At 39.7% G+C, this 17092-nt stretch overlaps 1 protein-coding gene across 5 annotated transcripts in view; it reads right to left on the minus strand.

Annotated features, from left to right (window-relative positions):
* The window catches only part of Tmem50b (transmembrane protein 50B), a 59295-nt gene extending 42640 nt beyond the window's left edge, over window positions 1-16655 (minus strand). For 3 of the 5 annotated variants that reach the window (XM_078044560.1, XM_078044557.1, XM_005323524.5), the window contains exon 1: window positions 16497-16655. The gene's annotated coding sequence lies outside the window, so the exon portion shown is untranslated. Of the gene's footprint in view, window positions 1-2528; window positions 2649-7871; window positions 7997-16496 lie in introns of those variants that run through there. The other 2 variants (XM_078044558.1, XM_078044559.1) reach the window with 2 other exon arrangements.
* Window positions 16656-17092: the final 437 nt, after the last annotated feature.

Genomic DNA, 17092 nt, shown 5'->3' on the forward strand with positions numbered 1-17092 from the left:
TGATGTACCCCCTTAAATAAGCCACCGGAGCCATTTTCTAATTGCTCTGTTCCAGCTCCTGTATGGACTGGAAGATCCTATCAGGTACTCCCTTAAATCTATAATTCTGACTTTGTCTTTTATTTCTTCCCTAATTACTTCAGACATTATTTTCTCAGGTGGCTTATCCCCTACTGAACAGGAAAAATTACCCTGATGAGGTGCTGCCTGCCCTGCAATACCTATTACTGAGAGCCAACACTTTATTAAAGGAAACACAAGTCCTTCTTAAAGGGCATTTTAAGTGATTCAATTGTCAGAATTCCACTTTCAAAAACTCAGTTTAGGGGGAAAAAAGAAACTTGCAAAAGGTAAGAAGAAAAAATAACCATTAATATACAAACATGATCTGAGTAATCTTCTATGCATGAGAACCCAAATAATATATCTAATTCATGTTATTTAATCAGACTTCTTTAATACCATATCTTTGTTCATTCATCTCTCACCATTAGTTGTTCAATGATACTAGTATTGTAAGGCACTGAGTATAAAAAAATGAGTAAGATAGTCAATGTAGGATTAGAGTTGTGGCTCATGGTGGAGCACTTGCTAGCATGCGTGAGGCACTGGGTTTAATTCTCAGCACCGCATATAAACAAATAAATAAAATAAAAGTCCATCAAGAACTTTAAAAATATTTTTTAAAAAGATAGTCACATAGAGAATAGTCAGAGACATTGTCAGAATAGCAAATAATTGCCTTATAATATGGGTATAATAGACATATACTATGTGCTATAATTTTTAAACTACTATAATAGAAAAAATTTTTTAATTATTAGCAGGGCATGGTGCATGGTAGTACATTCCTGCAATACCAGTGACTCAGGAAGCTGAGGCAGAAAGATTACAAACTAGCCTGAGGGATTTAGCAAGACCATATCCCAAAACAGAAAATAAAAAGGAGCCAGGCATGGTAGTGCATACCTAAATCCCAGTAACTCAGGAACCTGAGACAGGAGGATGGCAGTTTGGCAAGGCCCTTAGCAACTTGGTGAGACTCTCTTGAAATAAATACAGAAAGAGCTCAAAATGTAGCTTAGTGGTAAAATACCCCTGGGTTCAATCCTCAGTACCAAAATGAAATGAAATAAAATAAATTGGGCTGGGGACATAGTTCAGCAGTAAAGAGCCCTGGGTTTGATCCCCAGTTCTGGGGGTGGGGGGTTAGAGAACACTACTTGCCAGTAAGAGTTGAAGAAAGTTTGATAAGGAAAGAACTAATTGACCTGGGTTTTGAAGCATGAACAGGAGTTTGTCTGATAACAAAAAAATAAAATATGTGGAATTATATAGACACAGAAGAATAGGATGGACTTTAAGTTAACTGTGGAAAGTGACAATGACCTGTTTGGAAGCCTCCTCAAATCTGAACTATATCCTCTTAAGTCAGGGCTTGGCAAACATTTTCTATAAAGAACCAAATAGTTTACACATTAGGTTTTTGTTGGCCATATAATCTGTCACAACTATTCAACTTTGCTGTCATAGTGTGAAAGCAGCCATATGGGAAACATGAAGAAATGAATGTGGCGTATTCTAATAAAGACTGCCTTTACAAAAATAGTAGAAGGCCAGAGCTGCCCATGGGTTACAGTTTGTGGATGCTTGCTCTGAGCAACAGGAAACCACCAAGGTCTATAAGCAAGGAAGTGACAGGATCAGATCTATAATTCAGAAGAGAATTTTGGTGGCAGCAAGGAGGAACTGAAGAGGAATGTTAAAGAGACACCTGCCATAGTTCTGGACGTAGAGAAAATAAGAATGCAAACTGAGACCAAGTTGTACAAACTAAGGAAAATGCTTTAGAAAAATATTAAGAGGGGCCTGGGGATGTGGCTCAAGCGGTAGCTCGCTCGCCTGGCATGCATGCGGCCCGGGTTCGATCCTCAGCACCACATACAAACAAAGATGTTGTGTCAGCCGAAAACTAAAAAAAATAAATAAATATTAAAAAAATTCTCTCTCTCTCTCTCTCTCTCTCTCTCTCTCTCTCTCTCTCTCTCTCAAAAAAAAAATATATATATATTAAGAGGTGTTAGCAATAGGCAGGAAGAAGTTAAAAAGACATTAGGTTTCTTGGTTAGGTGTCCAGAGGCTAGTGAAAGACCATTAATTAAAATAGGGAGTGGAGGAACAAGGACTGAAATGGAATAAATCAAACACCATGCATGTATGATTTTCTGAATATGAACCCAACTACTATATATAACTATAATGCTCTAATTGGGGGGGAAAAAGTGGGGCGGGGAACTATTAAGAGGGAGAATGGGAGAGTTAGATGGGGAGTGATATAGTTGATATTAATGAAGGACATGCAGTACGGGGATGTACAGAGGACAACTGAAATTTGAAAGAGTGGTTTAAGGCAGAGATAAAGATTATAAAGGTTCTCAATAATAAAGCAATACCTGAAAACATGAAGGTAGCTAAGGTATCTCAAGGAGAAAAGGTAGAAGAGGATTGGGTTTCAAATCAGTGTTTACCTCTCAAAATTTCCTGTCTTCCTTGAATTAGTATGTGTCTAGCATGAGAGGAGACCTTCACAAACATTAAATCAGCAAAAGCTCCTCAAGAGCATGTTCTGGATATTTACAGAATGTCTCCTATGGGCAAGGCACAGGGGGGAAATAAAGATTAATAAAACTTAGTCTTCGTCATCAGGGGATTTACATGCTAGTACAACAACCAGTTAACACTTTTTAAAATTAAATTATAATTTTATCATTTAAAAATCTGTTACAAGGCTGGGGTTGTTGCTCAATGGTAGAATGTTTGCCTAGTATGTGTAAGGCACTGGGTTTGATACTACGAACCACATACAAATAAATAAATAAAGGTCCATCAACAACTAAAAACAATTTTAAAAACCTGTTACAAAAAATCAATGCAATAATAAAATAGAAAAATAATTCAAGATACTGGTCTACACAGCCAGAGCAAAACAAATTTAATCAAACAACAAAACAGAATCTAAGCCATGCGTGTGGCACATGCCTGGGATCAGCACCTCAGCCAGCTGAGGCAGGAGAACCGTGAGTTCAAAGCCAGCCTCAACAAATGTGAGGTACCAAGCAACCCAGTGAGACCCTGTCTCTAAATACAAAAATGGACAGGGGATGTGGCTCAGTGGTTGAGTGCCTGAGTTCAAAACCCCCCATACACCCCCCCCCAAAAAAAAACTATGATAAAATAGAATCTATATCTTCCCACTACTACTGTTACTACCACCAGCACTGACTATTAGTTATAGGTTGTTTACAGAAGCCAAGCTCTTTACAGGCCACTCCTCTCTTCTTAGAAATATTCTTTACATGAGTATTCCTTAGTCAGTTATTATTATTATCCTCACATTATTGAAAAGGTTTAGAGAATAGTTAGCTTGCCAAGGTCACACAGTTAGCAAGGGGAAAAGCAGGCTTTCCACTAAAGTTCACATGTGATTCCAAAATCTGTGCTCATGACCATAACACTCTATTGGCATCCATCAGGTATAGTGTCACAGCATTTCTCTCATTTCAGATTTCATGGGGAGACAGTTAGTGTCTTGCCTATAATGAAGACAGTAGAAGAACATGAACAAGAAAAGAAATATCCCCTATCTAAAGGAACACTGTAAGCACTTGGAAAGAGAAGACAGCAGTCTGCAATGACCTTGATGATTACTGCTGAATCAAACCTTGCCGGCACAATCTGAAGAACACAGTTTTCTTCTTGAGTTAGGTATAAACCTAGTTTCTAAGCACTCCCAATGTGAATGTTTTATAGGTCTTAAAATCTAACAACATTAATTATTCAGAGATCTAAGGACTTTTTTAAAAAACATTTTACATATTTAATCTCAGGGAATACTTACCTACTGAATTGTAGATCACAAAAAAAAAAGAAAAAAATTAGCAAGCACCCCAATTTGTGTGAAAAATTTACATTAAAAATCAAAGTAAAAGATAGTGTGAATTTTTCAAGAGACTTTATTTTATAACTGCCCTCAGAAGTATCTTTTTTTTAACAACTTTTAATTACTAAAAAAATGTAGATTATTTGGTGACTCCTCCCCTCCACTGTTTCTCAATGGTTTGTAACTTTAAACTCCCAGTCCCAGATTCATACATTCAACTGCCTGTTTGACATCTTGTCTGTCTCAAAATCATCTTAAAATCAATGTGTCTAAACCTGAGTTCAATTCTCTTCCAAACATGACCCTACTCCGGCTTCTCTACAATGAATGAACCACCATTCACTCAGTTACACAAGCTAGAAACCCAGGCATCTTCCTTGCTATTTCTCTCTCAACTCTCACATCCAATCTACCACCTGATACATCCTAAATATTTCTGGAGTCTAATTTAATTTCTGTCCATCTCCACCACCACCATGACCTGAGTACTAGTCTCTCTCATCTGTCCTATTACAATAGCCTCCCAACTTACCTCTCTATGTGCACTGCTGCCCTCATCAATCAGTCCTCCATACTGCAGCTGGAATGACTTTTTATAAAATAGAACAAATCTGGTTATCTTCCTCCTGCTTAAAACATTTAATTGTCTTCTCATCTAACTTAACATAAAGACAAAAACTCCAGAGTTTTGTCCTTCCTCATAATAAATTTTCTCTTTCCTCTAGTTAGTAACACTGGTTTCTCTTAGTGCCTCATAATTGCCAAATCACCCCATCTAAAACCCATGCTATCTGTTTGATACCCTTCCATCCCCAGCTCACCTAATTAACTTTCACTCATATGTAAATGACAGCTGAGAAGTCCATTTTCGGCAAATACCAGTTTTCTCTTAACATTCATTCACTCAACATTTATTCAGGGTGCCTACTATATTTCAGGAACTGTTCTCGGCACTTAAGGTTCATCAATGAACAGACATAAAGCACTGGCTTTAAGGAACTTATTAAGAAGGAGAAAGAGAGAAAACATAATAAATTATAGATCATGTGAGCAGGTGATTAATGCCACTGGGATGGGAGCAGGGCAGGGACAGAGCAGAGTAAGGGGGACTGGATGTATAGTGGTAGAGTGGACAGATGAAATGCCAAACTGGCAGCCAAGGAAGGTCACATTGAGAAAATAATACCTAAGCCAAGACCTGAAGGTAAGGAGGGAGTTAATCCTATCAAGATCTGCAGAGAATAAATGCCAGGGCAAGAGCCCTAAGGTCATAGTGCCTGGTTAGGCAAGGAACAACAGGGAAGCCAGTGTGGCTGAGATGAGTCAATGAGAGGAAAAAGTAGAAGAAAATGATGAGATCAGAGAGGTCACACATCATTACAGAGCCTTGCAGGCCACTGTGAGAACTCTGGTTTTTACTGACTAAAGTAAGGAGTCATAAGGTTCTGAGCAGAGCACTTACATTTAAAATAATCCCTTTGGCTGTTGTGGGAAGAAAAGACTCTAGGGGGAAGAGTGGAAAGAGAAAGACCAGTTAAGAGACTACTGAAATTATCCAAGTGAAAGAAGATACTGATTTCCATGACCTCTGATTCCATGAGAAGATGGACTCCCCTTCTATTATTTCATTCTTAATTTTATTATTTAACACCTACCTCTCCATGGAGAATAGTCCAACTCCATTACTACTCACATATTTTCCCAGAGCCTCCCACAGTACCTGACATAAAGTAGATATTGAATGACTAAGTCTATTAAAATTTTCACAGAGTGAAATGCAATACATGCCTTATTCTATGACAGAAATAAAGTCTACTTTATCACTAAGCTTTTTAAACTAACAATTTACATGTACAAGTACGATTTGTCAATTAAAAATAATAAATAAGGGCTGGGAATGTGGCTCAAGCGGTAGCGCGCTCGCCTGGCATGCGTGCGGCCTGGGTTCGATCCTCAGCACCATATACAAAAACAAAGATGTTGTGTCTGCCAAAAACTAAAAAATATTTAAAAATTCTCTCTCTCTCTATCTCTCTCTTAAAAAAAATAATAATAAATAAGCTGATGGTGAAAAAAATGACTCTAACAGGAAAAGAACAATATTATGCCATAGTGTCTAATTCCAATTTAACAAACTGATAAAATGGCTTAAATCCTTTTTTGGCCTAAAATTTGGTTACTTAAATAAGGGAGTCTGTTTTTACATAAAAGAATTTTCCCTCAGCTGGGTACAGTGGCACATGCCTGTAATTCCAGCAACTGGGGAAACTGAGGCAGGAGAGTCACAAGTTCAAGGCCAACCTCATCAACTTGGTGAGACCCTGTCTAAAAATTAAAAAAAAACACAAGGGCTAATAATGTAGCTCAGTGGCAAACACCCCTAGGTTCAGTCCCCATACCCAATCATCATCATCATCATCAATAAACTGACCACTTAAAAAAACTAGAAATAAGAAACATCATTTTGGTGACAAAAAAATTTGCTGTGACACTATACTCAAACACATTATTTCTTAAAATCATCCTCCCTGCTTCCAAGTCTATATGTTACCAGAATTTTCTCTCTAAATCTCAAATTGGATCATGCATCCATGCAAAATTTGCCACAGCCTATAAGCTAAAGTCTAATATAATATAAACAGAGTACTTAATATTCTTCCCTTAATATGATGTTCCTAACTCCCACTACTTCGACATACTCTCTACTGCAATCATAAAGAAATAGTAAGAAGAAGGCACACTATTTGTTGAATACTTACTTTTAGTGAAGCAAACTGCGAAATACCTTATATACATAAATATGTATTTTCAAAATATATTTTACACACAGACACACACACAGAGCTCCCCTTCCTTGGAATGCCCCTTTCATTTTGTATCTACAGGCAAACTTCCAATTCAACCTTTAGGACTCATATCAAACCACAGGCATCATAGCTTAAATGCTTTGATGGGTGGTTTTCTGAGAGGTTTTTGTTCATTTATTCATTTATTTTAAAAATTGTACAGTCATCATATTGCAAAGTAATTATCTAATGTGTATGTTCAACAAAGAGAACTCAAACACTTGGGGGCGGGGGAGGAATGAACATGGGAAGCCCTGCTTCTAGTCCTGGCTCTGACATTTGCTAACTGTACAACACTGCCTGACCAGGGGTTGCTCTAAACCAGTTGTCTCCATATAGGTCCATGGACCACTGTACCAGGCTATGTTTACACTCATGAGCAAAATTTTAAGTGAAAGAAAAAAAAAGGTGTGTGTGTGTGTGTATGTGTGTGTGTGTGTGTTGGGGGCAGAGGGTAAATGGAACTCTCCCTTAAAAGATCAGAAAGTCAGGAATAAGAACAAAACTCCATATTTTTAAATTTCCCAATTTGGAAAATTCCCCTCACTAATGATCAGCAAAGTACAGTAATCATTGCACCAAATTACCTCCAGGGTCCCTTCCATTGTTAAGGCTCAAAGCATGGTATCTCTCTGGTAATAGAGCAATCTCCAAGAGCAATATGAGGTAGAAACTTCAAAGGATTTCATCATTAATTTCATGTATGTCAAAAACACACTATTAATAAATGAACTGTGTAAACCTTGACTGATCATGGTTCAACAAAAATTATTTTAAAGACAGTCTTCAGTCAATGAGGGAAATCTGAGCACAGGTAAGACATCAGAGAATACTACAGAACTATTTCCTTGGATGTAATAATGGTAGAACTGTGAGTTTGTAAAGAAAATTGCCTTGTTTATAAATTTATTGCTATGTCTGAATGTTGGTATGCCCCCAAATTTCAAATATGAAGATCCTAACCCTCACCCAAGGTGATGGTATAGGGAGATGGGGGCCTTTAGGAGTGATTAGGTCAGAAGGGTAGAGCCCTCATAAGTCGAATTAGTGTCTTAAAAAAAAAAAAAAAAAAAAAAGAGGCCCACCAAGAGATCCTTTCAAGCTTCCATCACATGAGGATACAATCAGATGGCTTTGTCTATGAACCAGCCAGCCTTCACCAGACACCAAATGTTCCAGCACCTTGATCTTGGACTTCCCAGTCTTCTGAACTATGAAAAGTAAATTTGTTACTTATAAGTTACCCAGTTTATGGTATCGTGTTATAGCAGCCCAAATGGACTAAGTCAGAAAGCCAAAAAGTGGAAATGGTTGTAACACTTAAAAATGTGAAGGCAGCTGTGGAAATGGGTAAGAGGAAAGGCTAAAAGTTTGGAGGTGCATGCTGCAAAAAAGTTACCTTGTCACAATGAACCATTCTTTGACTAGTGAAAGCTCAGAAGGAAGAGGAGTGTTGCAACAGAGCCTCAATTTTCTGCAGTGGGAAAAGGGGTTATGAACAGAAGGTTGGCAGAAATATGGACAGTAGGACCATTCCATTGATATCTTGGACATAGATGAGAAACCTATCATGGGACAATAAAGGAAAGGCAATCATTACTACAAAGTATCAAAGAACTTGGTTTGCCAGGTACAGTGGCATACACCTATAATCCCAGTGGCTAGGGAGGCTGAGGCAGGAGGATCACCAGTTCAAAGCCAGCCTCAGCAACAGCAAGGTACTAACCAACTCAGTGAGACCCTGTCTCTAAATAAAATACAAAATAGGGCTGGGGCTGGGGCTCAGTGGTCAAGTACCACTGAGTTCAATTCTCAGTACCAAAAAAAAAAAAAAAAAGAACTTGGTTAAATTATGTTTTTATTTTAGTGTTTTATGGAAAGTAAAGGTTGTGAGTATTTGACTAAGAAAAATGTGATTTTGTTTTGGTAAAACAGATTCTTGCTATGTTGTCCAGGCTGCCATCAAACTTCTGGGCTCAAAAAAATCCTCCTGCTTCAGCCTCCTGAGTACCTGGGACAGAGGGAGCTGGCTAAGGAAATTTCTAAGCAATGTTGACAATGTTACTTGGTGTCTCTGGTGTGCTTATACTAAAATGTACAAAGACAAAGATAACTTAAAAATGGAATTGTTAACCAAAAACAAGCAGAACTTAAAAACAGAAAATTTTCTCAGCCTATCCATACAGAAAAAAATTAGTAAGAGAAAACAAGGGTGTGGTCAAGTGACCATCAGATAAGGAAATTAGTAGAGAACAGTCCTCTCAGTGGAAGCCAGGTGTTATTCACCAAGACATCAAGAAGAACCTCAAAAGTAACTGAGAAATCATCAAGACTGTCACCTCATTACAGACCCCAAATTCAAAAGCTGTAGCAAGGAGTAAATCACGCATGCTGACAATGTCAGCAACATTCTATCACACAGTTTAGGAAAATAATAATAATGTAAACCAAATGTGGTAAGATATTAACAATGTCAAAGTTACTGTTCTTTCAGTAAACTACTCCGAATGTTTCAATGTTTTGTTTTATTTTTTAATAAAAAGGTGGGGGGGAGGCTGGGGTTGTGGCTCAGCCTTAGAGTGCTGGCCTCCCACACATGCAAGGTCCTAGGTTCGATCCTCAGCACCACATAAAAATAAATAAATAAAATAAAGGTATTGTGTCCAACTACCATTAAAAAAATAATAAAATAAAATAAAAGGAAAAAGGTAGGGGGAAAAAACAGAATTACCACAGCAATGCAGATGACTACTATATAATCCAAGAGCTGATCCAGCCAGAGCAAAATTATTCAATTTACTCACCAAGGACATCCTTTCCTGACTCCCTAGGTGGAGCTCTGCTTAGTCATCTTTGAATCCTCTGGAGTTGCTTAGTTCAGAGAAACTGGTCCCAGGTTTACAGTTTTTAACCCACATAGGCAAAAGGGAACCCTACTGGGGAATAGTACTGGGAAAGCAAAGTCATTAAGATGGATTCAGAAAAGATCTACAGGAAGAATATTTCTAAAGAGCTCAAAGAAACGAACACCTTCAGGAAGCTAAAAGCATGATCCTTACAGTTGATGCCAACCTAGGCTCACTGCTAGCCACAGCCTCCTTCCCTGCTGTGCCTCCTCGCAGGTTTATTCATCCACTCCATTCTTCCTGGACTAATCATGTGCCAGGAATTATTCAAGCTTCAAAGTTCCCCCAGTCTTCTGGTATGTAAACTGGAGTAATGGTCACATGCTCCTCAGAAAGTGAAAATTAATGAGAACAGAGAGCACATGTGGGCACTGTATCCTGTCAGTCAAGCACAAAAGACCACAAACAGACACATGATTGCTTTGTAGAAGGCATTCTGTTCCTGACAGCATTACCAGAACTCTGAAGAAAAACCTGTACGGTTTCGGGTTGAACATGGTACATTACATATACGCATCTCATTTTTGCTCACTCCTGAAACGGCACTAAAACTACAGTAAAGGGAGTTTAAAAAAAAAAAAATCAACTCCTGCTGGCACAGTGGTGCACACCTACAATCCCAGCAACTCGGGAGGCTAAGGCAAGAGGATCACAAGTTTGAGGCCAGCCTCAGCAACTTGGCAACTTCTCCTTCTCTCTTCATGGAGTTGGCAACTGACAAGTGGGGTTTTTTTCTTATTTCTTGTATTCTGGACTGGGAAATACCAGATCCAACAGACAATGCAGGTATCACACTGAAAATTAGACATAAGGGACTATATGCTAAATGGAGACAGTCTCAGCCTCTGTCTGCTCAGGAGACTGGCAGCCAGATCCTCTCCCTCCAACCAGCCAAGGAAATGCTTCTCTTGAGAATGTGACGACCTTAAGAAACAGGGTATAAACATACTGGTAACAGGGTTTCCTTAACCTATCACCAAGCCATATCACTGCAGTGAAACACACAGCTAAAAAGCCTCATCTGGGCTGGGGATGTGGTTCAAGCAGTAGCGCGCTCGCCTGGCGTGCGTGCAGCCTGGGTTTGATCCTCAGCACCACATACCAACAAAGATCTTGTGTCCGCCGAGAACTAAAAAATAAATATTAAAAATTCTCTCTCTCTCTCTCTCTCTCACTGTCTTAAAAAAAAAAAAAAAAAAAACCTCATCTATTCCCTCAGAGCTGGCTATCACCCTCTTTAGTCCCCTATTCTTATTCATAAACAGAGTCAAGAATTACTATGCACCTAAGGAAACCTTTAATACATGAGACACACAGAGGAAAAAAAGCAGCTTGGGAACCAGGAGCTATTTATTGCAGGCCTGTAATCCCAGCTACTCAGGAGCCTGAGGTAGGAGGGTGGCAAATTCAAGACCAATCTGGGTAACATAGAGACTTTATCTCAAAATAAAAAATAAATTAAATCCTAGCAGCTTTGGAGGCTGAGGCATGAGAATCTCAAGTTCAAAGCCAGCCTCAGCTACTCAGTGAGGCCCTAAGCAATTTAGCAAGACCCTGTCTCAAAATAAAAATTAAAAAGGGGGCTATGGCTGTGGCTTAGTGGTAGAGCACTTGCCTGACATGGGTTCAATTCTCAGCACTGCATATAAATAAATAAAATAAAGGTCTATCAACAACTAAATAATGTTTAAAAAAATAAAAAGAGTTAGGAATGTGGCTCAGTGGTTAAATGCCCCAGGTTCAATCTCTGGTACAATAAATAAATAAATGGGACTAAGGATATAGCTCAGTAATAAAGAGCCCCTGGGATCAATCCCTAGGAATGATTAAAAAAAAATAATAATAATAATAATAATAATAATAATAAAGCAGCTTGGAACAAATCATGCAGGAAGAGAAAACTTAAATAACTTTAACCTCAGGGAAAAGAAACAATGTTATCCTAAGAAACATTGAGACTAAAAACAATACCTTTGGAATTTAAAACAAGACAGTGCAAACTTTTTTTTAAAATCCAAACAGAAAGAGAAAATAAGAGTTAAGAAAATATAGTAGTAGGGATGGAATTGTGGCTCAGTGGTAGAACGCTCGCCTAGCACAGGCGGGACCCGGGTTCGATCCTCAGCACCACGTAAAAATAAAGGCATTGTGTTGTGTCCATCTATACCTAAAAAATAAATAAATATTAAAATAAAGAAAGAAAATACAGCAGTAAATAGAGAAAAAAAACAGGTTAAGAAATTAGAAGACTATTACAAAAAGCTCACATATAAATGACAAAGTACAATTTTTAAAAAAAACTGGAAAAAAAGAAAATAAAATAAATGACAAAGTATTTCCAAAGAGAAAATACAAGGAAAAAAAATAATCAACAAAATATTTCAAGAATGTTTCCCCAGAAGAGGTGGTCTGTTTCCAGTATTTAAAGGGTCCATTGAATATCTATCTCACCTAATGGATGAAAAGAGACCCATGCATCATTTTAAGTTTCAAAACACAGACATCAAGGCACTGAGCCCAATTGTAATCCCAGTGGCTCAGGAGGCTAAGGCAGGAGGATCCTGAAGTTCAAAGCAGACTTAGCATTTAGTGAGGCGCTAAGCAATTGAATAAGACCCTATCTCTAATAAGATACAATATAGGACTAGGGATATGACTCAGTAGTTGAGTGCCGCTGAGTTCAATCCCCAGGTAGGTACACACACACACACACACACACACACACACACACACACACACACACGTGAATATCAAAATGTGGATTCTATACAGGAAAAACAAAAACAAAAATGAGTCACAAAGGATTCAGGAATAATACTGGCCTGGAATTCTCAACAGCAACCTAGAAGCAATATTACAACCAAACAATAACTTCCAAACTCTGGAGAAAAATTACTACCACCAAAAATTTTTTTGCCCTCCAAAATATCGATCAAGTATGAGGATAGCTCAAATCATATTCTTCGATGCAAAGGTGCCAAAAATATGTAACTTCTTGTCAAGATGCTGGTAGAGTTTGAGCTCTACTAGAGAGAGTAAATCAATAAAAAATAAATAAGTAAAACTTAAAAATACAGGACACAGGAAGACCCAACACAGGAGGGCTAAAGAGAATCCCAGCTGTGCCCCAGAATCAGAGAATAATCAGGTCAGATGGAAGCAGTGCAATGTCCTGGCTGCTCTGGAAGCTTTTAACTTGAGGACTGCATGCCCCTGAACATGGCCCAGATTCCTGTCTGTACTGGGCAGGGTTGGCTTGATCTTGAGCACATGCTAATGCAGTTCCTCCTTTCCTGCAGCCTGCAAGCTGCACCAGCAATGGCCAGTCACTTCCCCCCACACAGGTGCAGTTTGACTAGCCCTGATAACTCAGGTAGGCCATGGTGAGCTATAAAACAAATGCAGAGCAGACTACTCCTTCTGCTGTCCTTCCACTACTTGGTCCACACTAGAGCACTCCAGATGCCCTGACTGGGGTGAACTCTGTTTCCTAGGACTCCCTCATAATTCAAACCCCAACTTCCTCAGAAAGTGCCCCTATAAGTCAGGGAAGCTGAAGCCATTCTCTTCAGCTCATTCTTTTCTTTTATCTAATAATGACAATACTGTTCCCTCAGGAAAGTTTGAATTTATTATTATAAATCAAAAATTTAACCCCAAATTTAGGAAGCTATACCATTTTCTAATAAGCCTGATTGGACTTCATTTGTACTCTGGGAAATGTAACTTTGTTATCATAGTTTGTTTAATGAACAATCCACTATTAATAAGTCACTCTAACCTCCCTGCAGAAATTAATAAGCTATTATGATTTTATAGCCTGGTGGAGAAAACTGATCCCAAAACATTGTGATTTTGTTGCCCTGTAGAACATTAACCTGTTATATCTAATTAGTAATTCTATGGACATTCCTTTCCCAAGGGACTTAATATTTATTCCTTTAATCCTCTTAAAACCACCTCTTAAATTTAACTCTTACTAACAGCTAAATTAAATTTTGAAACATGCTCATAATGAGAGTTTTTTTTTAACACTATTCATTCAAAACTAATGATACACCAGGTGCATTGGCATGTCTATAATCCCAGTGGCTGGGAAACTGAGGCAGGAGGATTACAAGTTCAAAGCCAGTCTCAGCAACTTAATGAGGCACTTAACAATTCATCCAGACCCACTCTCTAGTAAAATATAAAAAAAAAGGGGGGCTGAGGATGTGGTTAAGCACCCCTGGATTCAACCCCCAAGAACCAAAAAAAAAAAAAAAACCTATACTATTTAGAATATACATGGATGTATGCATGTGCATTTATGTATACATATACATGCACATTTATGTTTATATGAATATAAGCATGTGCATTTACATATATGTATATATGTAAAACTTATATTAAAAAACAAGAAAGATTAACACAAAAATCAGAATAGAGGCTACCTCTGAAGAAAAATGCAAATGTTTTCTCTTTAATATGGTAGCAGATATAATGGTGATCAGTGCAAAAGTGTTTTTATAATTATATACATTTTAGTACTTGAAATACATTTTCCAATAACAAATATATTTTTAAAAAGAACAATTATTTCTGTTATTGTTAGCAACTGAAGAGGATTGCCACAAGATACATGTAGACAAAATGTCAGTTCACATTTTCCCTCCCTGGAAGACCCCTCTATTCACTCTTGCCAAGCTGATCAAATGAACCTTACTGTCAACACCAGTCAGTGGTAGCAAGGCTAATAAATTTGCCATTATTTAACACAGTACTCAAAGTTTTTTCTGATGCAATCTCTAAATACAAAAGAACACAAAGATTCTAAGAAATGCATTTAACTCACATAGACTTAACTACTGCTTTTAAATTATAAAACCTTGAAAGTTATTAAAGTTTCCTTCAGAAATAAAATTATACTAAAAAGTACAATAATCAGTTTACAGTATCTACTTGAAACTTATCCTACAATGCCAAAAGGATTTTTCACAGAAGGTTTCTAATAAAACAACCAACCATCCATGAAGGCTGGGAATATAGCTCGGTTGGTAGAGTGCTTGCCTCACACATGCACAAGGCCCAAAAAATACATGAATAAGAGACCAAAAAATAAAAGAAAAAAATTAGAATATATCTTAATAGTGATATACTATGCAGCATTTTTAAAAAATAAAGTATTATACATACTGATATGGAAATGAGTCCTTATATTATGTCAGTTGCCAAACAATATTTTAGTATGACTCCCTCCTGGAAAGTGGAATTGGGGATATGAAGGGTGAATTCTTATTTGATGTACTTCTATGCTGTTTGAAATTTTTATTTATACTTAATATTAAATTTTTATTTATACTTAATGTTTAAATTGTTTTACACCTCAATGTCAATTTTATCATTTCAAAAAGCAAATAAGGATAAAATAAAACAAATTCTTTCCTTGGGCCCCAGAAGAGACCTGGCAGTTAACGCTGCTACCATGTTATTTGGTATAAGAGGAATGGGGAGGTGGGAAGGGTGTGTCTCTGGAAGTGGAAAAATACATCCTCACCTCGGTCTAATTAAATCTGCTTTTCCTGTGCGTCAATATTGAAAATAACTTTTGGTTTTCATTTGAAGATCGAGGCGACTTTCAACCCTATGCTCGTTTAAAATGTTCAATATTTGAAACTTATTCAGCTTTGAAAGACAAGACAAATAAGAGATTGAAGATGATGAAAAAGGATGACAAGCCTGGCAGTAAGTCTCTGGAATTGCCCAGAAAAGGGATTTCCAGTACAAGTAGAGTGAAGAGTTTGAGAGAAGAGGTGTTTTGAGAGAGAGAATGCTTATACACACAGTCGAGGCTTGAATTCCCGCGCCCCCTCTTCCCCTCGCAGCAGCAGGGAAAACGCGAGCACGGTCCATCTCACTGCTTTGGTACGATATATCACCAAAGGTGAAATATTCACCTTTCAGGTTTAAGTACCTTCCAGTGGTTAACTCGGAAGCCAACTTACTGGTTAAAAAACACACACACACACACAAAAAAAATACATGAATAAGAGACCAAAAAAATAAAAGAAAAAAAATTAGAATATATCTTAACAGTGATATACTATGCAGCATTTTTAAAAAATAAAGAAGTATGCATACTGATATGGAAATGAGTCCTTATATTATGTCAGTTGCCAAACAATATTACAGTATGCCACTGCCACAGTGACAATGCTCTGCGGCTACTCCTCTAAAAGACACTCAACACTTAGGATTAATTCCCAAAAGACTTTTGTTCCTCTTCCATTTCCCCCTCCCCGTCTCGGGACTTGCCTCGCGTACTGATGGAGTCAGGAAAGTGCACCACACACTGACAGACTCCCAGCAATGGTTCAGAGCAAACGAAAGGGGACAGAAGGGCTGGAGTCGCCCCCCAACACTCGTTCCGGCCGTGGAGGGGTCGCGGCTGCGGCAGTGTCCTGGAGACAGTACGCATCCCCAGAGAAGCTGAAAGGCAGGAGATGGACACCTTTCCAATCTCCCCCGAAAGGCGACCTGTCGGTGAGAACGCGGCGGAGAGGCCTGCCCGGGCAACAGGGCCACGGTCAGCTGGAGAGGACGCCGGACTAGAGGGGGCGACCAAGGCCCCGCCCGCAGGCTCGCGGGTGCTCGGCTGGCCCGCTCAGCCTGCCGCGGGCTCCGGGAACACTGGGCCGGGAGGCGCCACGGCATCTCGCAGGCCGGGCCCGCGGGGGGGACCTCCCCACGCTCGGGCAGCAGGCGTGAGTGAGCTCCCCCGTACCCCTCACCAGACGCCTGAGACCTGCCAACCGCACTCACCCAGCTTCCTCCGGCCACCACGCCGACGCCAGGCGCGCGCGCAGGGAAGAGGAGGTTGCGCCGCAGCAGACCGGCTTCCTCCCGCTCCACCTCAGCCCCGGGAGCCCGGACCTTGCGGCCGGCGCTAGGGGTGGGCGCCGGTGGGGCGGAGCGAGGCGCCGTGCGCACCGCAGTGACCAATCGGCGCGCAGCAAGTCGACTGTCGGGGGCGGGGCGAGATCCGAGAGGCGGAGCAGGACGCTAGGGGGCGGAGAAAGGGCGTTGGTGGGGCGCGGCGGGGCGCCGTGCGCACCAGTGACCAATCGGCGTTCAGTAAGTGACCTGCCGGGGCGGCATGGGACGGACTCTGAGAGGCGGGGCGGGATCGGGGCGGGGCGGGACTCCTGGGGGCGGAGTGGGATCGTTTCTGTTTCGCCCGATTCTGAGAGTCGCGGTCCAGGCCCTGCGCCTTACGGTTTGTCTAAGTGTAGACCAAAGTGCACAGGCTCTGTGAGATCACAAAGGAACCCGAGTCTACAGGAGGGGGTCTTCCTTTGCAGACTGGCCCTAGAGCTTTGTCCTCGAGGTGCCCAGAGTAGGGCACGTGCTCCAAGAGG

Source organism: Ictidomys tridecemlineatus, chromosome 3, assembly GCF_052094955.1.
Source record: "Ictidomys tridecemlineatus isolate mIctTri1 chromosome 3, mIctTri1.hap1, whole genome shotgun sequence".
NCBI lineage: Eukaryota > Metazoa > Chordata > Mammalia > Rodentia > Sciuridae > Ictidomys > Ictidomys tridecemlineatus.